General features: G+C 46.7%; 1 protein-coding gene and 1 non-coding gene across 12 annotated transcripts in view; one reads left to right on the top strand and one right to left on the bottom strand.

Moving 5' to 3' along the window:
• The window catches only part of SUSD6 (sushi domain containing 6), a 102,850-nt gene extending 95,468 nt beyond the window's left edge, over positions 1-7,382 (bottom strand). For 4 of the 11 annotated variants that reach the window (XM_061429245.1, XM_061429251.1, XM_061429252.1 and 1 more), the window contains exon 1: positions 7,100-7,382. The gene's annotated coding sequence lies outside the window, so the exon portion shown is untranslated. Of the gene's footprint in view, positions 1-6,178; positions 6,418-6,440; positions 7,027-7,099 lie in introns of those variants that run through there. The other 7 variants (XM_061429247.1, XM_061429246.1, XM_061429250.1 and 4 more) reach the window with 4 other exon arrangements.
• LOC133256338 (U6 spliceosomal RNA) lies at positions 3,164-3,266 on the top strand. The gene has a single exon (XR_009739202.1). It is a non-coding gene; the product is annotated as a U6 spliceosomal RNA (small nuclear RNA).
• Positions 7,383-23,586: the final 16,204 nt, after the last annotated feature.

Here is a 23,586-nt window from a genome sequence, read left to right as displayed (position 1 = left end):
CGGCATTTCACAAGCTCTCTCTGGTCACATGCCTGACGTACTGTGCAAGTAACATGTGGATACTGTGTCCTCACTCTTTTGAGACTCCTAGTACTTAGGAACAGAATTTAAATTAACAGGTAGTGAAAGTGAAAGTGTTAGTTGCTCAGTGACTCCACGGATTGTAGCCCATCAGGCTCCTCTGTCCATGGGATTTCTCAGGCAGGAATACTGAGTGGGTTGCCATTCCCTTCTCCAGGGGATCTTCCCAAACCAGGGATCAAACCCAGGTCCCCCGCATTGCAGGCAGATTCTTTACCATCTGAGCCACAAGGGAAGCCATTAACAGGTAGAGCCTACTCCAAATCTAAAACTTTTGGCAGTGAACAGTGGCTGTGAAGTTATGGCTGCACTCATACACATTTACACACACATACACGAACTTTCTGGAAGAACTGGTCCGGGGACTTAGCTACAGGTACAGGAACCTGAAACAGGTACAAGGGAAAATAACTCAACTTCCTAGGTTTTGTCTGGCTTGTGGACAAAAGGCATGTGGCCTGTGTCCCACATATTTCTGAGGTAGAACTTTCTGGACTCTCTGATCTTCAGGTGCCCTATACATGCACACTTTCAAGAGATTCTGGTAGGAATCTAGGAGCAGGAGAAGCAAGAACAGCTACTAATCACAAATGCTAGGAGTTCCAATTAAGACAAGGGCGAAAGTAGGCATGGCACTATTTCAGTACTGAGGCTGCTATGATGCAAAGCCACCCAGGGGTAGATTCTGTGGAGGAAATGACACTCCCAGCAGCACCATCTGTTCCTCTTTGTGTCTGGCATGATCTATATTTTAAACCTTGGGTGCAACTAAGGTCTGCCTGTAAGAGCTGTTCTAAAGAATATTTTTTCTAGACTTGTGTTTACACAGCCCCTCCCCCTCCCCCATCACTGGCTGGCTTTCTCTTCATCAGGCACGCCACTCCCCAGCCCAGCAGCAGCCTCAAGCAGGTGCACAGAGCCCTTGCATGCAATTTTTCATACAGAGAGGAAAAACTTTTGAGAACTATAAATTACATTGATAAGGAAGGCTCTGTGGGGTTCATGGTAACTCTCTTTCCAAAAGACATGATGATGTGATTTAGAACTGGGAGCCTTCATGCTAAACCACCACCCCACCCCTCTCCCCGCTCCCTTTTTTTTTTTTTTTTAAGTAGCAGTACATGTGCACTGAATTTAAGCACTATTGCATCTATTAGCTCTCGCTGCTGTTTATAAAGTTCTGCACCAAAGACCTGGAAACAATGCTATTGGAGAGTTCAAACTTCTTAAATATGTGATATAGACAGAGAGATAGAGCACCTCTTCTTAAATTCAGGGCAATACCTTCAACATCTTTCGACAAGAGATCTCACTATACTGTTCTTACCCAAACAAACAACATAACCAAGTAGAACATTAAATCCAAAATAAAAATACAGATGCAGCTTTAAAAATAATTCCCTGAGAAATTAAAAAATCTATGCCTACACAAAAACCATGAGTTCATAGCAGCACTATTCATAATCACCAAAACAGAACCAACCCAAATGTTTTTCTGCTGATGAATAAACAAAATATGGTATATCTATACAACAGATTATTCAGCAATAAAGCAGAATGAAGTAGTGACATATGTTACAACATGGATAAGCCTCAGCAACATTATGCTAAATTAAAGAAGGCAATCATTAAAGACTGTATAATATATGATTCTATTCAAATGAAATGTCCTAATACGTAAACTACAGACAGAGCAGTGGACTAGTGGTACCCCTGAACCAGAGGAATTGTAGAGAAATAGGGAGTGATTACTAATGGAGTTGCTTTGGGAGGTGATGAAAATGTTCTAAGATTAGATTAGATTAGATTATGGTGATCGCTGGACAATGCTAAATATAGTATAATCCATTGCTTGTACATTTGAAATGGATGATCTTTATGATATATAAATTATGTCTCAATAAAGTTGTCTTTTAAAAATGTCATGACAAAATAAAATCACCCTCCAAAAAAAAAATCTCCTTGAGCCAACTTAGAAATAATCTAGATGTATAAAATGAATGAAAAAAAAAAAAAATGAAGTTGCTCCGTCGTGTCCAACTCTTTGCAACCCCATGGACTGCAGCCTACCAGGCTCCTCTGTCCATGGAATTTTCCAGGCAAGAGTACTGGAGTGGGGTGCCACTGCCTTCTCCAGGGGATCTTCCTGACCCAGGGATCGAACCCAGGTCTCTCGCACTGCAGGCAGACACTTAACCATGTGAGCCACCGGGGAAGCAGATGTATAAAAAAGGGTATTTAAATCACAGCTGATCTAGTTAACGGAATTTTATAAAGCCACTAAAAATAATTATAAAAGTTATGTGTCATTACAGGAAAATGTTTATGCTGTAATGTTGGATGATAAAAAGAAATAGAAAATCGAATGTACAGGACTACCACAGAATACATACATGGACATGATGTTTGTGTTAGCATGGTAGAATCACAGTGGTTCCCCTCCTCTATTTTCCAAGTCTTCTGTAATCTTGTCCCAGCATATTAACAATTTAAAAAAAAAAGCCTCAGTCTCCCCTCTCCCCTCAGTTTGTCTTGACAACTTAAAATGCAAAATAAGCAAAACCACCTTGTTCTCTTTTTCAAGTTCTCTTTTTTAAACTCCCATCAACTCAGTTTACTGAGATCAACTAAGAATAACCCAAAGAAGGAAGAAAGGGATGAATACCCCTTTCCCATTCCCAGAAGCATGTTTCATTGGCCTCAGTTCAGTTCAGTTGCTCAGTTGTTTCTGACTCTTTGTGACCCCATGGACTGCAGCATGCCAGGCTTCCCTGTCGATCACCAACTCCCGGAGCTTACTCAAACTCATGTCCATTGAGTCAGTGATGCCATCCAGCCATCTCATCCTCTGTCGTCCCCTTCTCCTCTTGCCTTCAATCTTTCCCAGCATCAGGGTCTTTTCCAATGAGTCAGTTCTTCGCATCATTAGCCTAGTCTAGCCAAAATTTCAGCAAGGAGAGTCTACATATAGGGCAATTTACACTCTAGTCTTCAACTTCTGTGAATGAAGGCAAGTCACTGCTGGCAGGAGGCTGGATTTGGAAAGATTAGACTTTCCCCTTCTTAAAAACGGACAGAAAGAGTGCTTTAGCAGCACACATACTAAAACTGAAATTATACAGAGAAGATTAGCATGGCCCCTGCACAAGGATGACACGCAAATTCGTGAAGTGTTCCACAAAAAAAAAAAAAAAGGACAGAAAGAAAGGGTAAATTGGGGAAAAAACCCCTATCTGTGTCTCTTCCCTGAGGTTCTGTGTTCAATCACCAACTACAGGAGGAAAGAATCCTGAGTCATCAAATTTTTCACCACACAAGATCCTCTTGAGTAATAAGGAACTGTCAGTCACAACCTCTGCATCTACAAACCCAGGCTAACTTTGATCAGGAATCCCAGGCTAACCTTCCCCAGATTAAGCAATGAGGCTCTGCCAAAAATAATAATAATAATAATAATAATAATAATGCTTGTATACATGTTGGGGGGTACACTTAAGGGCACACTGCTATCAGGTAATTTTATAAGGATCCACTAACACTGGCGACACTAACAGGGAACTACATCTGTTTCTGCTTGAGAAAAATGCTTCAATAATATCCTGTTTCTGGAGGACTGCATGAATTCTTGGCACGCAGCTTCTGATGTTTCAAGGGTGGCTATTTTCCTCTTTTGAGATGGAAGAGTCAGGGAGGCAGAATACATCACAGGCAACAACAGAGTCTGTGAAACCCACTTAGTTTTCACCATGGTAGCTGCGTTTCCTGTTCCTGCTGTACCAGCACCTTCACAGAGACTCAACCGTCCCCTAGCCCTGACGACAGCACAGGTGGCCTTCCACAGCTGCAGCAACCCAGCTCAGCACCACTGCAAAGTCTACCAAAGGAGTGGAGACTTCCACACTCAGGTATGAACCAGACGATCAGAGAGCAAATAGAGGAATCCTGCCGGTTTCTAGGCCAAGGAACTAAGAGGGAAAGAAAAAGGCCAGCACCACAGACACAGGTGAGCACAAGAAAAGGGAAACATCCGTAGGTGCCCACAGACTCTGCTGCTAAAACCTAGCCCTTGTCTGAAGTGCCTCTTTCCAGCATCTCTACTTTTTCTGATAAAGATTTTACAAAGAGACACCAGAACTCATAGCCATCTAAGGGTAGAACGGCTGCTGCCATGAATCCTAGCCAGGGCAGGAGTGAACGTGTCTTGATGCTCAAGGATGGTCCTTGAGCTGTCCTGAGACTGCTTCTTTGGTCTCAGATCCATAGTTGTTAGCAGCTTCCAACACCCATCACATATCCCCCAGCCCCAGCCTCGAGCTGCAGCCTTCATTCCAACCAATAAGGAAACAACACTGGCATATCATGGGCCTTATTTCTCACTGCTCTAGTTTCAAGTTTCCTGCAATGTGGCAATGTAACTTAAGAATATTAATTTTTTTTAAACTCATTCCATTAAGTGAAGCCTCACCACAGTTGGATATGTGAGTGGACCCTAGCCTGAAGCCATCTCGACCAGGAAAAAGAGTCTCTATTAACATACAAGCATTCGTCCCAATGCTTACTCTTAACCCAAGAAGCAAATTTGCACTCAAGTCTGCACCACAGTAGTATCTGCCTGCAAAGTTAAAAACAAAAAAGGCACTGGGCTTCTCCCTCTCCTTGTCCCTTCTCCTGTTTCTCCTACTGCCTGAGGGAATACCCCCAGACAAGACTTCCCTACTGTCCAGGAGAATGGAAGAGGGAAAAGGAATCCTGCTAGTCAGCTTTCACTAGGAGATCACATGTCAGTTCAGGAGCTCAGGAAAGTGCTTCCTGCATGGCAATTACACAACTGGGCCTGGTGGGTCTGCAGACATTCAGGCCTCCAAGTGGGCATGTCAGGCCTGGACACAGGCATCATGTCCCTCTCTGCAAATCGCCCCTTGGTAAACGGAGAACTAGAGAGGAAGACGAGGACATGTGCTCTCTGGCCTTCCTTCTCCGCCTGCAAGAGGCTCTGCTCAAGACATTCTCCCCAGTTCAACTGTTTTGGAACAGAAATAAGGAAGATTACATGACTCACGAATTTTTTCAAAGACACAGTACTATAATTCTCTGGGCCACAGACAGATACCAGTAGTTATCTGGTTATCAAAGAGCTAAGAATGTGGAAAAAGAGAACAAGGAAACATTTTAAACATAAGGCAAATTTTTTTCCTGGAGGATGGAAATGCATAATGCTGAGTAGCAGTAAACTTAAAATATGTTCTTCCTTTTAAGAAGTCAGGTGAATAATTCCCTTTGGAGGGTGCATACATGTGTTATGGGGGGGTGGGGAGGAAGCTATAGAGATTGCTGCCCTGGCCATCGCAAGGGAGGAAATCCCCTACGAAGAGACCATTACATGACAGCACAAGTTCAACCACCACATGATGGAGACCAGCCAGGAGACCAGACAAAGTGCTGAGGGCTCATCGTTTGCCAGCCTGCATCTGTAATAGCTCATTCTACCTTTCTTCCTTTCGTTTCTATCTGCCCAAATTCTGACCTTTGACCAGGCAAGCCTCAAGCAAATAAGCTGAACTCTGCCATCTGACAAAGGGTTTGCTCTGAGGGTTTAAGCACTGCAGGGTGGTGGTGGCGGCGGTGGGGGAGCCCTGGGATGTCTTACTCTGATCAGGGACCTGCCCCATCTAGCTGTAGGTGAGGTTTGGTTTCACAGAACACTTCTACTACAGTATCCAAAAAGCCACTCTGTGGACAGGGATTTCTATTTATCAGGTCTTGTACCAGTACTGTCCCCTATTAACACACTGGGCAGAACTTCCTTAAGCAGCAATGGCCACCAGTGAAAATTAACAACATAATCCAAAATGAGTTGATTTAAAAACTGTGAACTCTGTAAGGAATGGCTGGGTTCTGTCTTATTCACTGCAGTAACCCGAATACCTAGCACACAGTGCCTGGCATATATCCTATATCACAAAAACTTTCGTGAAACTAAAGAAAAGAAAGAATGTATGAACAAGCGAATGTTGTGCAAACATACCATCAATGTGTACCCTGGAGAAAAGAAATAAGGATGCAAGTGATCTGAGAAATAGCCGGAGGAAGTACCTACCACCAGAGGACATTCTATGGGAACAGCAGCATCAGGCCTCCTTGCTGAACTTCCCTCGAGCCAGCTAAAGATGTGTTTTCGACGCTTTTCTCCTGGGTCTCACGGTGCCCCAAACCACCTCCTTCTCCTGACCTCCCTTACGGGGTAACTTTTCCCACTTCAGCTGCCCCCACAGTCACAACCCTGTGGGAGGGTCAGACCGACACCAATATTTGGAGCTTCTAAAAACCAGAAATTAAAAAAAAAAAAAAAGTCTACATACACAAACAGGAAGTGGTTTCGGTGCGTCTCAGCCCGGATAATAATGAAGTTTTGAGATTAAAGACCAGACGAGACGCGGGAGCTCCATGAAGCTCCGGGGCTTGCACACCTCGGCTCCAAGGTTGTCCTGCGAAGTCCACCATCGCTAAGCCGACCCTGCCCCAGCTCGGGACCCGCCGCTTTCGTTGGCCCTGACGCGAAAACGGTTAACAAGTAATAAAGAAAAGAAAGCCTCTGCCTACCTCCTCTCCTGCGACCTGCAAAGTGCGGTCTCCACCCTGAACTCCGGTCCGGAGCGCGACCCCGCACGACCGGAGAGGCCCCTGGGCAGCGCGCCCCGGTCCCGGCCACCAAGCTCCCGGCCGTAAGCCTGCCGGTCGGTGCTCCTCCCGGCCTCGGCACACAGCCCACCCCGCCAGCCCTCCCGGCCCACGCCAAGCACCGGGGCTCGCCGCCCGGGGAGTTGGGGTGACACCCCGGGGCGCCGGGCCAGGAAGCGCGGACAGCAGCCGACTCGGGGCGGCTGCCCGGGCTCCCCAAGCCGTCCCCCTCCTGGGCTGTGCGCGCCGGCCCCGCGCCCCTGACAGCCGGCCCGGTCGGGCGCTCCTGTGACACAATGCCCGGCCCCGCGCCGCGCCCCCGGCCGCGGTGACAACTCACCGGGGGGACGGCGCGGCGACCTCCGGGAGGGGGGCGCTCGCAGCTTCCGCGGCGCTGGGATCCGCTCCGTCGCCCGCGCGCGCCCGCAGCCCTCTCGGGTCTAGGCGAGCCCCCGCGCGCGTGCCGTCGTCTGGCCGGCGCTGCGTGAGGAGGAGGCCGGTGGCAGGGGGACGAGGCTGTCGCCGGCTGAGAATGGAACACCGCGACGGCAGCAGTGGCAGTGCTCGCGTCACTGGGCCAGCTGTACGGCGCGGGCGGGGGAGGCCGCGGAGGGGGGAGGGGAAGGGGCGGGCGAGGGGCGGGGCCACGCGCGCGCACGTAACGAGCGCCGGCGTCGGCCGCAGCGATCGTCCCGTTGGGGAAAAGGCCCGGCCGGTAGACGGCTGCCAGCACGCACGCGCCGCCGGCCGGCCCGCACGCCTCACGCCTCGCGGCAGGCGAGACAGAGGAAGAAAGGGAGTTCTTAAAGGGACCGTCACGTCGACTCCGCCAGAGTAGACTGGGAGGAGTGTTGCGGGCTGACTGCGACGGCTTTGCGCTTAGCCTCTCAGTTCTTCTGCTCTTATTGTTTGTATTATTATTTGTATTATTCGGCTAGGATTTATTTTTTTGGAGTACTGTTATTTGCAAAGGATTGGTTTGCTCTCCGGTCGACTAGGCGCTGTCGTTCCTGCTGCCTTAGCTTAGGACTTAGGAATCTCTCTTCAGGCCCGTCGCTAAGCTGTTGTTTTTGTTGTTGTTGCGAAGCCTACCAGCGTCAGATTGTCCCGGGGGTAGGGGTGTAAAAATGCAGATTTAGGGTCCCTCGTTCAGCCATTCTGATTCAAAAAGGCTACGACTGGAGTGTTTAAGCCGTTAGTGTTAAAAATCTATTTTAACAGGCTTTCCTAAAAGGGATTCCTCGGCATTCTAAACGCACGCAACGGATCTCAAAGTTCAGAAAACAAGTTCAGCGCGAGGGCTGTCAGAGTCGGCTATAGTACCCCGCCGCACTCCTGGCTTTATTTCCCAGCCTGAGCTTTGTCTCCCAGGGCTATTTTCCAACATACAGTATGCAACCAGTTTGAGCACTTTATAGTTATAGCATCTCTCTCTATATATAGGTGGTCCCCCTGCGGCCATAGGAGATAAGTCCTCTGCTTGTGTTTACAGGGCTTTATTGTTGTTGTTTTAGTAGCTAAGTCGTGTCCCATTCTTGCAACCCCATGCACTGAAGCCCACCAGGCTGCTCTGTCCATGGGATTTCCCAGGCAAGAATACTGAAGTGGGTTGCCATTTCCTTCTCCAGGAGATCTTCCCAACCCTGGGATGAAATCTTATCTCCTCTATGCGCAGGCAGATTCTTTATCACTGCGCCACCAGAGAATAACCCCTTAATGACAAAAAGTTTTGATTTTATATCTTTGCGCCCCAGGGTCTTGAACAATACTTGTCTCAGAGGTGCTCAATTAATGTTGAGGTGTTCCTACTTGATAGGCAGTGCCAGAGTCTGGGCTTGGACCCAGAGCCTCTGCTGCAACTTGGGTCAGGCAGGTTATCAGGGTCTCTCACCCAGCCCAATTCTGCTAGCTTCTCTAAAAAAGTGCTGTGATTAACAAGTCAAATGTTTGAGGTAGTTCAAACAAAGCAAGCAGAATGTCCACCACCAAGCATACACACCTATCCCAAGGAAACCCTGGAGAAGGCAATGGCACCCCACTCCAGTACTCTTGCCTGGAAAATCCCATGGACAGAGGAGCCTGGTAGGCTGCAGTCCATGGGGTCGCTAAGAGTCGGACAGGACTGAAGCGACTTGGCAGCAGCAGCAAGGAAACCCTCCCATTCTGGGGCCTGCATTACCGCTGCTGCTTCCTTTTCCATAAGTCTGTCCTTGTTCTGCCTTCTTTGCTCCCTAAGTTCTGTTAAAGAGAAAACCCACAGGCCCAAAATGGCGTCACTTGTGCTAAAGCCCATGATTCCAAAGCTAGATTTAATACCGAGCCCAATTGCAGTTTCAATCTTTACCATAAATGTAATCTTAACGAGTTTGGAATTTTCTGGTTGGCACCAATGAGAAGCTGTCACATAATAATCTGTCACAGGGACCCTCTCCATTCCCGAAGAGAAGAAGAAACAATCTACATAGTAAAACCCTTGGCACTTCTCCCCCCCCCCCTTTTTCCTGTAAAAAACCTTCCATTTTGTACCGACCCTCTGAGTGCCCTTATAGTTGCTAGATGGGGTTCTCCCTGATTCCTGAACCACTGAATAAAGTCAATTAGATCTTCAAAGTTACTGGGTTGAATTTTGTTTTTTAACATTTCCGAGATCCAGACTCACTGCAGAAGGTGGACACCCTCCCTCCCTGCTCAATTTCCTCCTCTAACAAACTGGAAAATTCTTAAAGAGGTGGGAATACTGGACCACCTTACCTGCCTCCTGAGAAACCTGTTAGAAAAGGCAGAGGAACCAGAGATCAAATTGCCAACATCCGCTGGATCATGGAAAAAGCAAGAGAGTTATAGAAAAACATCTACTTCTCCTTTATTGACTATGCCAAAGCCTTTGACTGTGTGGACCACAACAAACTGTGGAAAATTCTTAAAGAGATGGGAATACCAGACCGCCTGACCCGCCTCTTGAGAAATCTGTATTCAGGTCAGGAAGCAACAGTTAGAACTGGACATGGAACAACAGACTAGTTCCAAACAAGGAAAAGAGTATGTCAAGGCTGTATATTGTCACCCTGCTTATTTAACTTATATGCAGAGTACATCATGAGAAACACTGGGCTGGATGAAGCACAAGCTGGAATCAAGATTGCCAGGAGAAATATCAATAACCTCAGATATGTAGATGACATCACCAAGCAAAGAAGAACTAAAGACCCTCTTGATGAAAGTGAAAAAGGAGAGTGAAAAAGGTGGCTTAAAACTCAACATTCAGAAAAGTAAGATCATGGCATCTAGTACCATCACTTCTGGCAAATAAATGAGGAAACAGTGGAAACAGTGACAGACTTTTTTGGGGAGGCTCCAAAATCACTGCAGATGGTGACTGCAGCCATAAAATGAAAGCTCCTTGCTCGTTGGAAGAAAAGTTATGACCAACCTAGACAGCATATTAAAAAGCAGAGACATTACTTTGCCAACAAAGGGCTGCCTAGTCAAAGCTATGGTTTTTCCAGTAGTTGTGTATGGATGTGAGAGTTGGACTATAAAGAAAGCTGCTGCTTCTGCTAAGTTGCTTCAGTTGTGTCCAACTCTTAGCGACCCCATGGACGGCAGCCCACCAGGCTCCTCTGTCCATGGGATTTTCCAGGCAAGAGTACTGCAGTGGGGTGCCATTGCCTTCTCCAAATAATGGCATTTACACTACACTAAAACAAAAGTTTTAAACTAACACACACTCAAAACATATCACTTCCTAATTTTACTACATTGTACTCTTATCTACGCTTTCAAGTTTATTTACATCTATTATGCATGTATGTTGGAAATACTATATCATATTATGCTATTTGGGCTTCCCCAGTGGCTCTGCAGGTAAAGAATCTGTCTGCAATGCAGGAGCTTCAGGAGTCAGGGGTTCGATCTCTGGGTCAGTAAGATCCCCTGGAGGAGGAAATGGCAACCCACTCCAGTATTCTTGCCTGGAGAATCCCATGGACAGAGAAGCCTGGCAGGCTACAGTACATGGGGTTGCGAAGAGTCAGACACGACTGAGCACATATGCGTGATATTTAGCATCTCTTCCCAATTCCAGGTTCAGTGACATCTCATTAATAACTGAAATCAGACATAGTGAAAGTATTTACATCACAGAAATTAGTAAACACTACAAATTACCCCCCAACTCCCAGAACAAGTTGGTAAACATTTACCAGCATGTGTGTGTCTATAGAAGTCACCATGTAGGAACAGTGAATCCAGCAGAGATGGCCCAGGGTTGGATACACTTCCCATTAAAGCCAGTGAGTGACAGAGAACATGGGTTACCCCTAAGAGACAGCCAGACCCTAGAGAGTCTCCATTTTACAGGGAAGGCTGGGTGGAAAAGATTTGATGCCCCCACAGTGTGTTGATTCCGTTGCCTCCTCTGAGGTGCACTAAGAAGATTTTGTTTAAATTCCCCTGGCAGAGTTGGATCCCCAGTTACCAGGGATGAAGGGACAGGAACCTGAAAGGAAGGTTGAATGAAGAGGGGCCGCCAGTCCCTGTCCCTTGTGAATGCCTGGCCTCTAGTGGTGGAAGTGAGAATGCAGGTCTCTGCCCTTCAGTCTTTTATTTATTTGTTTATTTTTAATTAATTTAATTTTGGTGGGGAGTGCTCTTGTCTGGAAAATCCCATGGACGGAGGAGCCTGGTAGGCTGCAGTCCATGGGGTCTCGAAGAGTCGGACACGACTGAGCGACTTCCCTTTCACTTTTCACTTTCATGCATTGGAGAAGGAAATGGCAACCCACTTCAGTGTTCTTGCCTGGAGAATCCCAGAGACGGGGGAACCTGGTGGGCTGCCGTCTATGGGGTCGCACAGAGTTGGACACGACTTAAGCGACTTAGCAGCAGCAGCAGCAGTAGCATGCAGCATCTTGTTTCCCCAGAAGGGATCAAACCCATGCCCCCTGCATTGGCAGCACAAAGTCGTAACCAATGGACTGCCAGGGAAGTCCCGGCCCTTTAGTCTTACGACAAGATTCTCAGACTGATTCTCAGACAAGATTCTCTGACTCCCTCCTCAGAGCTCAGCCACAGCACTCCCTAGCAGGAAGCACATGGCAGCAGGGACAATCTCTGTGGGACAGAAAATGGGCCATGGACAGAGCCTCTGCTTCAAACCAGAGAGTCTCAACTGTTCCCTCAAACCGATACCTCCTTTGGATAGTATTTTGTAACACCCTCTTACTGCTAATACTTTGGCCACCTGATGCAAAGAGCCAACTCACTGGAAAAGACCCTGATGCTGGGAAAGATTGAAGGCAGGAAAAAGGCGTGACAGAGGATGAGACGGCTGGATGGCATCACCAACACAATGGACATGAGTTTGAGCAAACTCCGGGAGATAGTGAAGGGCAGGGAAGCCTGTCGTGCTGCAGTCCATGGTGTCGCAAAAAGTCGGACAAGACTTAATGACTGGCCAGTCCAGGTTCACTGCAGGATGCTGGATGCTTGGGGCTGGTGCGCTGGGACGGCCCAGGGGGATGGTATGGGGAGGGGGGAGGGAGGAGGGTTCAGGATGGGGAGCACGTGTATACCTGAAATTTAAAAAAAAAAAAAAACAATTATACTTTAAAAACAAACTCATAAAAAAAAAAGAAAAAAAGCTGCTAACAATTCAAATTAACTATAAAATGCAAATTTGAGTGTTTTAGGAAATCTTATGAAAAATTAAAAATAAAGGGACCTTACTGAAAAAAAAAAAAAAAAGACTTAATGACTGAACAACAACTTCCTACTATGAGATGAAAATCACAGATACCATAAACTTCCTACGCACATACTTGCAGAAATTAAATGTATACATGTTACCAAAAGACAGCTATCAAAAGAATATTCACAGCATCATTATCTGCAATAGCACAAAACTGGAAACAACTCAAAAGTCCACCTACAGCAGAAGGGATAGATCCGCGTGGTATGTCCATCAATGGAATACTACACAATGACAAGAATGAACAGACTTTCAGTTCACACAACCATGTGGCTGAATCACAATTTTAAAAGAAGCCAGACACTAAAGAAGCATATACTACCTGATTTCATTTATATAAAGTTCAAAGATATATAGGCAAAATGAATGTCAGGTGTTAGAAGTCAGGATGGTCGCTAGTTACCTTTAGGGTGCATTGTGACTAGAAGGGACTTACGGAGTGCTAAGAACATTCTGTTTCTTGATCTGAGTCCTGGTTACACAAGTGTTCATTTTGCAAAAGCTCATAAGGTGTATACTTATGATTCGTTCACTTCTTTGAAGTTCATAGTTATTCAATACCAAGTTTACTAATAGAAAAAATCAATCAATCCAGTGCTTGCATCTAGAATCATCATAACTTTGGTAACTGTGAACACAGATGGATGTAGGGATATGGGTTTAGAGACCCAAATGCCTTGAGCAATGTTGCTGCCTGTTGATTTTTATGAAATGGTGAGCTCTTTTCAGCAGTTAGTAAAAATAAAACTCTTCATTTATGTGATTGTTGTATTTCTGATGGTCATAAACAGAGGCTTTTTTTTTTCCTGCATAAGCATTCAATGGAGCATCCAAGAAACTGCAGTTTCTTACGATGCAAGGCTGCTCTGTCCGCTGCCAACCTACTAGCCTCCCCTCACCCACCTTGCCAACTGTGAAATGGGTATGATGACAGTATCTACCTTGTAAGACTGTCATAAGGATTAAATAAGTTCCTTTCAATAAAATACGTCTGGCACACAGTGAGCACAAAATAAGTGCTTAAAATTACTTTCATCATTCTGACTTGCTGTTCAGTCCCTCGGTCGTGTCCGACTCTTTGTGACCCCATGGACTGCAGCACACCAGGCTTCCCTGTCCTTTACCATCTCCCGGAGCTTGCTTAAACTCATGTCCATTGAGTTGGTGATACCATCCAACCATCTCATCCCCTTCTCCTCCTGCCTTCTATCTTTCCCAGCATCAGGGTGTTTCCCAGTGAGTCAGTTCTTCGCATCAGGTGGCCAAAGTATTGGAGTTTCAGCTTCAGCATCAGTCCTTCCAATGAATATTCAGGACTGATTTCCTTTAGGATGGACTGGTTTGATCTCCTTGTAGTCCAAGGGACTCTCAAGAGTCTTCTCCAACACCACAGTTTGAAAGCATCAATTCCTTGGCACTCAGCTTTCTTTATGGTTCAGCTCTCTCATCCATACATCCATCCATATTATTCTGAGTACCCCCACCCATTAAATGCCAATGGTACTGTTAATCCTTATAACAACCAAAAATACCCTCACAGTTGTCCAAACAACTCCTAGGAGGTGACACTGCCCATAATGAACCATGGTTTTAAACCCACCAGATGACCACGGCTTACATGAAGTAGCAGCAGCATTCATTCATTCATTTACTCACCCACCATATGTTAAGGACAACTTATTTCAGGCCTCACCCTCAGGTTGCTACCAGGCTGAGTGGGAAGACAAAGATGTCCACAGATAGTGACAACACAAGATAACAAGTGTTTACACAGACTAGCAAATTGCCTATCGGCGATGCTAGCCTCCTGTAGAGGAGTGTGGTCAGCCTTCGGTTTGTTTTAATTTTTTAATTTAGTTACTAGTATTTGAAAAGGATATTTCACATAAAAAGCAAGACTTTCTGCTTCTCTTTTAAAATCCAAAGCTGTGTACACACTGGGCCTGTGTTTGCGTGTCTGGTTGAGAGTTATGCATCTGCCACAGCCTCCACCTGGCCTTCATTTACTTCCCCCTGTCTCGAGGACCCTGGAGCTTGGGGCCACTGTCATAGATATGGCTGCTGGTAGCTATGGGAACCCCAAGGAAAATGAAAAGTCTCCAGGATAAGCAGGTGAGTGAGTCTTGAATGCTCATTGCAGGCATGCTTAGTCATGTCTGACTCTTTGCGACCCCTTGGACTATATATAGCCTGCCAGGCTCCTTTGTCTCTGGAATTTTCCAGGCAAGAATACTGGAGTGGGCTGCCATTTCCTTCTCCAGGGGATCGTTCAGACCCAGGGATTGAACCCGCGTCTCCTGCATCTCCTGCATTGGCAGGCAGATTCTTTACCATTGAGCCACCTGGGAAGCCACCTTGAATGCTTGTTGGGAGGCAAATAAAGAGGGAAAGGATAGGGATTTCCCTGGCGGTCCAGTGGCTAAGAATCTGCCTGCCAATGCAGGAGGACCCAGGTTCTATTCCTGGTCTGGGAAGATCCCACATGCCACGAAGCAGCTAAGCCCATGCACCACAATTATTGAAGCCCTCGAGCCTAAAGCCTGTGCTCCACAAACTAGAGACGCCACCGCAGTGAGAAGCCTGCACACTGCAACGTGGAGTAGCCCCTACTCGCTGCAGCTAGAGAAAGCCCACATGCAGCAATGAAGACTCAGCACAGCCAAAAATAAATAACTATAAAAGTTAGAAAAAAAAGAGAGAGATAAAGGACATTTCACTGGAGAAGGAAACGGTGTGTTTAGTGGCTGTGGTCTGAAGCAGGGGCGTGCCTGAGGACCAGTCGCTAGGACACAGAGGCCTGCGGCAGAGTCCTTGGGCCACTGCAACAGGGGGTGGCCTGGGACCAGCTGGAAGCCAGGCCAGAACTTGGAAGTTCCCAGGTCTGAGATCAGCCTGCTGTCTTTCTCTGCATACTTGCTTGACTTGAGATAGTCCAAAATCAGAGCGACTGCCAGGACTGAGGTGCTGTCAGACCCTGACCACAGTGTCCTTGCCTCTGGGATTATCTATCACACGTCTGGGGACTGGGGCTCAGGAGATGAACAAGAAGAGAGAATAAAGTGGCAGGAGCAGCATAGTCCTTGGAGTCCTTGCAGGGCTGGTCTAACCTGGCATGACTGAAGGGTTCAGAGACAGCTTCTCGGCTCCTTTCACATGTCTAAAATACGCCATTCATGTCCTCTAGCTCAGTGCTTCTCAAACTTCTCTGTGCACACGAATCACCTGGCTATCTTGTTAAAAGCGCAGATCCTGGCTTAGCAGGTCTGGGGTGGAGCCTGAGAGTTTGCATTTCAAACCCACCAGGGATGCTATTCTGCTGATCCAGAATCACACTTGGAGACCCCAGATAGGAGTTTCTCAACTGCCCCACTATTGGTATTGTGGACCGGATAATTCTTTGCTGTGGGGAGCTGTCCCGAACATTGTGGGATATTGCAGCATCCTTGACCTATACTCACTAGATGCTGATAGCAGTGCCCTAGAGTTCTGTGCTAAGTTGCTTCAGTCGTGTCCAACTCCTTGTGACCTTATGGATTGTAGCCTGCCAGGCCCCTCTGTCCATGGGTTTCTCCAGGCAAGAATACTGGAGTGGGTTGCCATGCCCTTCTCCAGGGGATCTTCCCAACCCAGGGATTGAACCACGTCTCCTGCACTGGCAGGTGGATTCTTTATCACTAGCACCACCAGGGAAGCCCACAGCCCCCCATTTGTGATGATTAAGAAAATGCCTTCAGATACTGCCACATGTACCCTGAAGGAGGGACAAAATCACTCTTGGTTGAAATCCTCTGATCTGGAGTCTGGAGAAACTCTTAAAATGTGGAGTTTATATGTCTATGGGCTTTGCTGAAATTTAGAGAGCCTTCAAGGTACTGAGCAGGGAAGACTGCGTAATTTGTAGGGCCCAGTACAAAATGAAAATGTGGGAGTCCCTGTTCAAAAAGCAAGAAAAACATGCCACTAAAGGTACTAGAATGTAAAAGTTCTGCCTTTACAAATATTTTTATTACTTACGGAATCTATCGGGGGTAATAAAGATACATAAGGAACAAACTAACAAATTGTAAAAAAGTATTTTTGGTGTCATATTTTATATAATGCAATCAGTTCAGTTCAGTCCAGTTGTTCAGTCATGTCTGACTCTTTGCGACCCTATGGACTGCAGCACACCAGGCCTCCCTGTCCATCACCAACTCCCAGAGTTTACTCAAACTCATGTCCATTGAGTCGGTGATGCCATCCAACCAGCTCATCCTCTGTCGTCCCCTTCTCCTCCCACCTTCAATCTTTCCCAGCATCAGGGTCTTTTCCAATGAGTCAGTTCTTCACATCAGATGGCCAAAGTATTGGAGTTTGAGCTTCAGCATCAGTCCTTCCAATGAATATTCCAGACTGATCTCCTTCAGAATGGATGGTTGGATCTCCTTGCAGTCCAAGGGACTCTCAAGAGTCTCCTCCAACACCACAGTTCAAAAGCATTAATTCTTTGGCGCTCAGCTTTCTTCACAGTCCAACTCTCACATCCATACATGACCACTGGAAAAACCATAGCCTTGACTAGACGAACCTTTGTTGGCAAGTAATATCTCTGCTTTTTAATATGCTATCTAGATATAATGCAATATATAGTGATAATTCATTAATGTTAGATCTTGATTGAGCATAAGCATTTTCTGCCTTGTTTATCTGCAAGTTCATTTATTAGGTCACCAAAATTTATAATTTTCGCAACTTTATTTTCAGTCAGTATAATGGAGAGTGACGTTAGTTGCCCTTGCAAATGTAAGATAGTAAATATTTTCAATAATTTTTTATTTTGAGAAGGAGTTTTCTGCGGATGCAGCTGTTACTGAAGCTGTTAAGAATATTTTATGGCCTGTGAATACATTTTTAACAAATTATTTCAAAATATAAATTTTGGTACATTTAGATCTGATGATTTCCATGGAACAATCTTTCTAGGCAGATTTAATTCTTCATACAAGCCAGTTTCATGTAAGTTTGAATTTGGTTTTAAACGTAAATTTACACCATGCCTCTTTAATGTTTCCTTTGACTATTTCTGTACCTTGAGGTCAAATACGAAACTGAAAGTGGCCTCATTTTTGGCATGTAATTTAAAACACCTATTTATGCACTCTTTCATTGTATCTTAAATGACAAGAAAACTTAATTTTGAAGTCACCTTGCTTGTTAATAACTGGTTTAATTCAAGCTTCATATGAATATAGTGTTCTTTTCCATTGAATGAAAAAATTCAATTTGAATCTAATTTCTCTTTGTAAGCCTGTGAATATTTGCTTTGTAATTTTGTAGTAGTTCTTGAAGATTATCTAAACTCCTTGAAGAATTCTAATAATTCCTTGATATGCTCTATTATAATATCTATATATATGCCATTATTTTGTAATAATTTATTGACAAAATTTACTGCCTGAAGGCCAGCAATTCTTTTCTGGGAGCTCAGATCCAAGAGTTGTCCAGACACTGCAAGGATGGGCTCCAGGGGCAGAAGCAGGCCCCCCGGGGGTATCGGGTGCTGCCTTCCTGTGAGCCCCTCCACCCCCACCCCCCATCCCCCACCCCCCGCTCCTGTGGTTTCTGCCGCCGCCACTGTCACTGCCACCAGTATGGGTCCAGGTCTGACTGGGCCACACTGGGGCCCAGTGGTCCCCTAGACTTTGCCAGGCATGCATATAGTTGCAGGGCCACTAAGCCTTGTGTTCCTGTTGCCTGCCCGCCTGGGGTCTTGTCTCCATCAAGTCATTGGACTTCACTTACAAAACACTTACCCATTTCAAAGATTAAATTATTAGAAGTTTCAAGATGGAGACAGAAAAAGAGCATTAAATCAAAGCAGATTTAATGCTCTTTCTGAGCATAGGACCTGTTATAACCACCCAGGCTGCACACCCAGGAACCCGACCCCACACTGGCTGGTGCAGGCAATGGGGCTTAGTGAGAGAGCGGTTACCAGGAGAACCCACAGGCCTCTCAGAGGCAGCAGGAAGGCCTGCGGAAAGGAGAGCTAGGGACTTCCCTGGTGGGCCAATGGTTAAGACTCTGTACTTCCACTGCAGGGGGGATGGGTTCAATCCCTGGTTGGGGAACTAAGATCTGGCATTCCCTATGCAACAGTTGGGGGAAAAAAAGAGAGAGAGAGAGAGCTAGAAGACTCTGGGGGCACTAGGAGTTGAATTTAGAATCTACAGGCAGGCAGCCCCTGCACAGCTCCATGGAGGCAGGCTGCTCTGGTGGGGACAGGAGGCGCTGGGAGAAAGCCTGTTCACAGGGACTGCTGGCTCCCACGGTTACTCAGGGAGAGACCCTCCAGGTTCAAGGCCCTCTTCCTCTGCCCTCTAGTTCCCTGCACCTTCTCTATTTGCTGCTTTCACATCATTTCTTTTCCTAACTTCACTCCAACTTTTCTCTGCCTCTTCCTCCTCTATCCTGCCCTCCTTTGCAAATGTGTGTATGCGGAGGTTGCGGGGGCAGTGGGGGGGGGTGGGCAGGCAGGCCTAGATCTGTCTTGGTGGTAAGAAACTCTTCCATACAAAGATTAATTTCAGAAAGATGGAAACCTCCCCAAGGCCGAACATAAGTGGGGGGGTGGAACATGGCAAAGGAAAATTGGCCTCAAAATGCAAATACCTTTGGAAAACTTGAGTGAAATTCTAACACCAGCCTCTCAATAGCTTGCACGGAAGGTCACCACAGCTTCGGAAGGAACTGCCCAAGAATAAGCAGGGGACTTGGGCTGAGAAGAGCGATCACAGCAGAGAGAATCTGCGAGGCAAGTCGAACATCCCGTCCACAACAGTGCCACGGGTGTTTGGGCTGCCACTACTGATAAATTACACGTGTGCTCAGGGTCTCAGTAAAAGGGCATGTTCACATTCATGGCAATCCTGCGAGGCAGGAGTCAATTCCCTGCTTTAGCAATGGAAAAGTGGGGGCTCAGAAAAGTCAAGTGACAGGCTCAAAGTCAGTTACTTGAGCCAGTAATTGTCAGAGGAAGGATTCAAACGGTGGTGTACCTGACTCTAAGTCCGGTATCTGTTCTGTGCTGTTTCTGTTCAGCCACTCAGTTATGTGCACCGTGGGATAACATGTCTTTGTCCCAAAGCTGCCCTTAAGCAGATCAGCGCAGTCAGCAAAGTGTATCTTTCCCCACATCTTTTTCAGCCTCCTGGCCTCTCCTTTTGGGTCTTCTTTGACCTGATACGGCCACCCAGTGCTACCAACTGGCAGTGGTGGAATTTCAGGCATGGGAACATGCTGGTGGAGAGAGATGTCTTCTGGTTGGCACACCTCTCTGGTCCCTCATTCACCTATTCCAAAGGGCAAGATCAGCTCTGTCCGAGCTGCTGTGTTCTGTATACAAAACCATGATTTATGGGACTTATTTGGTGGTCCAGTGGTTAAGACTCCATACTTCCACTATAGGCATGAGGGTTCGATCACTGGTCGGGGATCTAAGATCCCACTTGCTGCGCAGCATGGCTAAAAAGAAACAAAACTATACCATGGTTTATGGATATGTCCCTACATTATTTCTACTGTTTATCAAAGTCTCACTCCTTGGCAAACTTCAGGCATTCAGTTGTTCCCCATTTCCAAATGCGGAGGCTGAGTATAAAGCTGCAAGAAGGAATGATATCCATGGAGTGCCATGTGGGTGGGGTGTTGGGGAGGCACTCATGGGAACGCCTGTTCTGTGCCCTTTCTGTCTGAAACGAGTCACTGTGAGGCCAGTCTCTGAAGGCACTGAGCGGGGCTCCCCTGGAGTCCCCTGACACCTGACCCTTCCTTGGCCTCTCCTTTCAGAACAGACTCTCCAGGTCTTTGCTCAACAGTTTTGTGAGCTAGCTGAATCCCCATCCATGCCGGCCGCCTGTCTAGCTCTCGGAATGCTGGCGAGCCACAGGCAACGTCTGCTCCAGAGGCTTAATCCAGCCTTTGGAAGCTTTCCCTTTTAAAATCTCTGGCCTGGCACCACTCCCAGCCCCAGTCAGCAAAGAGCTGCCGCATCACTGCGGCTTTTCCATCAATGGCTTTGTACGGTCGAGGGATCGGCTTTGATCTCTGTGGAGCTGGAAGGACTGGGGATGGAAGAAGGAGGCCAGAGATGAGAAGGCAGAAGGGCCTGTACACACTTGCTCAGGACCTTCCGCCCAGCACCTGTAGGCTCCATACAACCCCAAGGAGCTGACAGATGTGACTTACATAGTCACAGTTCAACTTTGATACTAACCCTCAGGCAGAAATAGTTGTCAGTTCTAGCAGTATATCAGGGAATTTGGAGTTAAGAAGGATGTCTCTGAATGTGCCTTTTCATCCAGTCATAGGCATTTTGATATTTTGTAATCATATGAACAAAGATGCTCTGTCTACAGTACTGCTCTCCAGGTTCCCCAGCTTCGCAGATTAAAGTAGTCCTCTCTAACATGTCTTGGAAGAAGATAAAACTTTTGTGACAAGGGATAACATAGACACTTTAAAAAAAACAGAAGTAATCCGTCAGAAGTCCCAGCAGTTTGGGGAATTCCTTGGTGGTCCAGTGGTTAGGACTCTTCACTTCCGCTGCAGGGGGCACGGGACAAAGATAAGCTCTGTCCCCCCAAGAAGGTCCTCTGCGGGCCACATTCCACTCTCCCTGCCACTTTGGGAAGGCCTTCAGCAGTGTTGCTTCCTCTCCATTCCATATCGGAGAGGATCTCAAGAAGACCCAGGTCTCAGAAAAGGTCCTCAGGGCTCCGATGGAGGTCCTGTCCACCTAACCAGAAATCCAGCCACATGTGCGCACAGGGCTTGCTCTTTCTGCTCTGTATTGCACAGTTTGATCTTGTTGCCACCGAGACGGTCTCAAGCTGACGTTGCTCAGCATAGTTAATAATGTGCTTGAACTTGAGTATCTTTAGGTGGAGCAGGCCCATTCTCACGCTGCCATGGGCGGACCGTCCACTCTGCATCGCAAGCACTTGCTATAGAGGATACAATTATCTGGCTGGTAGCCTAACAATTGTTTTAAAAAATGATGGGCCTTACTTCTCACGCATATTTTTAAGTCCAACCTTCTCTGGGAGGTATGAGGAGGGTATTCTCCAGCAACTGACTCCCTCTCCAGGGCTGTTGGTCTTTGAACATCTTTGCAGACATAGCATGGCTTTGAGCTGATCTGGATTTTAATCCTGGTTTCACTGATTAGCTGGGTTTAAAGGACTTCTCGTTGTAAACCAGAGCTCACTTCTGCTGATTCATTGATATGCATCAAACATCTTTAAAACACCCATGAAAAGTGAAATTGTTTGTCGCTCAGTTATGTTTGACTCTTTGCGATCCCACAGACTATAGCCCACCAGACTCCTCTGGTCATGGAATTATCCAGGCAAGAATACTGGAGTGGGTAGCCATTCCCTTTTCCAGGGGATCTTCCCAACCCAGGGACAGAACCCGGGTCTCCTGCATTGCAAGCAGATTCTTTATTGTCTGAGCCACCAGGGAAGCCCCACTAGTTAAATTATTAAATTATTGTCCATCCTTAACAAGAAATACTGTGCGGTGATAAGGATAGGAAGTATCTCCAAGATATATTGCATGCGTTCTCAGTCACTAATGTATCAATAAAAAAGGGAAAGATGTGCTTATAGTATATCAATTTTAGTTTTCTAAAGAAACGTGGATTATACAGACATATAACTGTTGTTTACACCCATTATCTCTGGGAAACACGCACAAGAAAGCAATTTTGGTTCAGAGTGGGAAATTGGAAACCAGTGTCAGAAAGACCTCCTTCTCATTGTGTATATCTTGTACCATCTGGATTTTTTTTTTTTTACCATGTATACATTTTCCCTTCTAAAAATAAAAATTTTAATACAACAAAAAGTGAAAAAAAAAGTCTGCATCATTTATCCCAGTAATTCCACTGTGACTCTATCCAAGTTGGAAATGTAAACCGAATGACTGGCAGGAGTCTGACTGGGACCACGCTTCACCATCCCATCCACAAAGAGTGTCCAGGATCTTGCCTTGGATTGCCAGTATTGCCCTGATCTGCCAACCTTGTCAAGAAAAGGAAACGAAAGCAGCTGGGCTCTGTTCTTGGTGATTCTTCTTTTCCTTTTGAGGCTCACAGACCATTCACTGGCGGACCCCACCCTGGGCTGACGTCAAGTTCACTTTTTGCCCTGGGCTGGGCCAGATCATGTAGCCTGGCAACAGAAAGTCTGCAGGTCCCTGCCCAATCCCCTGGGCTGCCCAGGGCCCTGGCTCTGGCTGTGCCAAAGCAAGGAAAGGCTCCGGGGGCTGGTGGGTTGCTCTGGTGGGGAGAAGTTAAGGGCACAGTGATGGAGAGAGGGAGGGAAGCCATGTATGACTTTCCAACACTGAGCAGAAAGTGCCTGAGATGCTCAGTGTTTGGAATCTGTTCTTTAAAGACAGATCCTCTCTGTGCATCCTTGAATAGAAGGCAAGTGCTCCCTGAACAGACACATTTCCCAGTTGTCATCTTAGGGAGACTTCCTTGGTGAAAAAGAGCCTCTGGTTCCTGCAGCCACTTGAGAAGAGGGCCACAGGGGCTGGGCTAGGCGGTTTGCGGGGGCTTGGCTCAGGTGGAGCTTTGTGACAGGGAGCTCTGGGTGGGATACCCACCTGGAGTCCCCCATAAGCTGATGGGGAAGAGTGAGTGAGCCGCACTTGGCCTGGCTCACTCCCAGCCATCCTTTCTGTCTCCGTTTCCAAGTCCCTTCCTCAGGGAAGCTCTCCCCTCTCCCAGACTAGGTTATATCCTCCTTTGTTCCCTCATAGCCCTTATTCCCTGGTGGCTCAGATGGTAAAGAATCTGCCTCAATGCAGGAGACCTGGGTTTGATCCTTGGGTTGGGAAGATCCCCTGGAGTAGGAAATGACAACCCACTCCAGTATTCTTGCCTGGAGAATCCCATGAACAGAGGAGCCTGACAAGCTACAGTCCATGGAGTCGCAAAGAGTCGGACACGACTGAGCGACTGACACTCATTCCATCCCTCTTTGCAACATGCACCTGTCTCTCTTTCCACCCAGCCACTAACACCACAT

This window comes from Bos javanicus, chromosome 10 (genome assembly GCF_032452875.1).
Source record: "Bos javanicus breed banteng chromosome 10, ARS-OSU_banteng_1.0, whole genome shotgun sequence".
Taxonomy (NCBI): Eukaryota; Metazoa; Chordata; class Mammalia; order Artiodactyla; family Bovidae; genus Bos; species Bos javanicus.
Note: the sequence above shows the minus strand (reverse complement) of the source record. Positions and strands in the feature narration are given on the sequence as shown.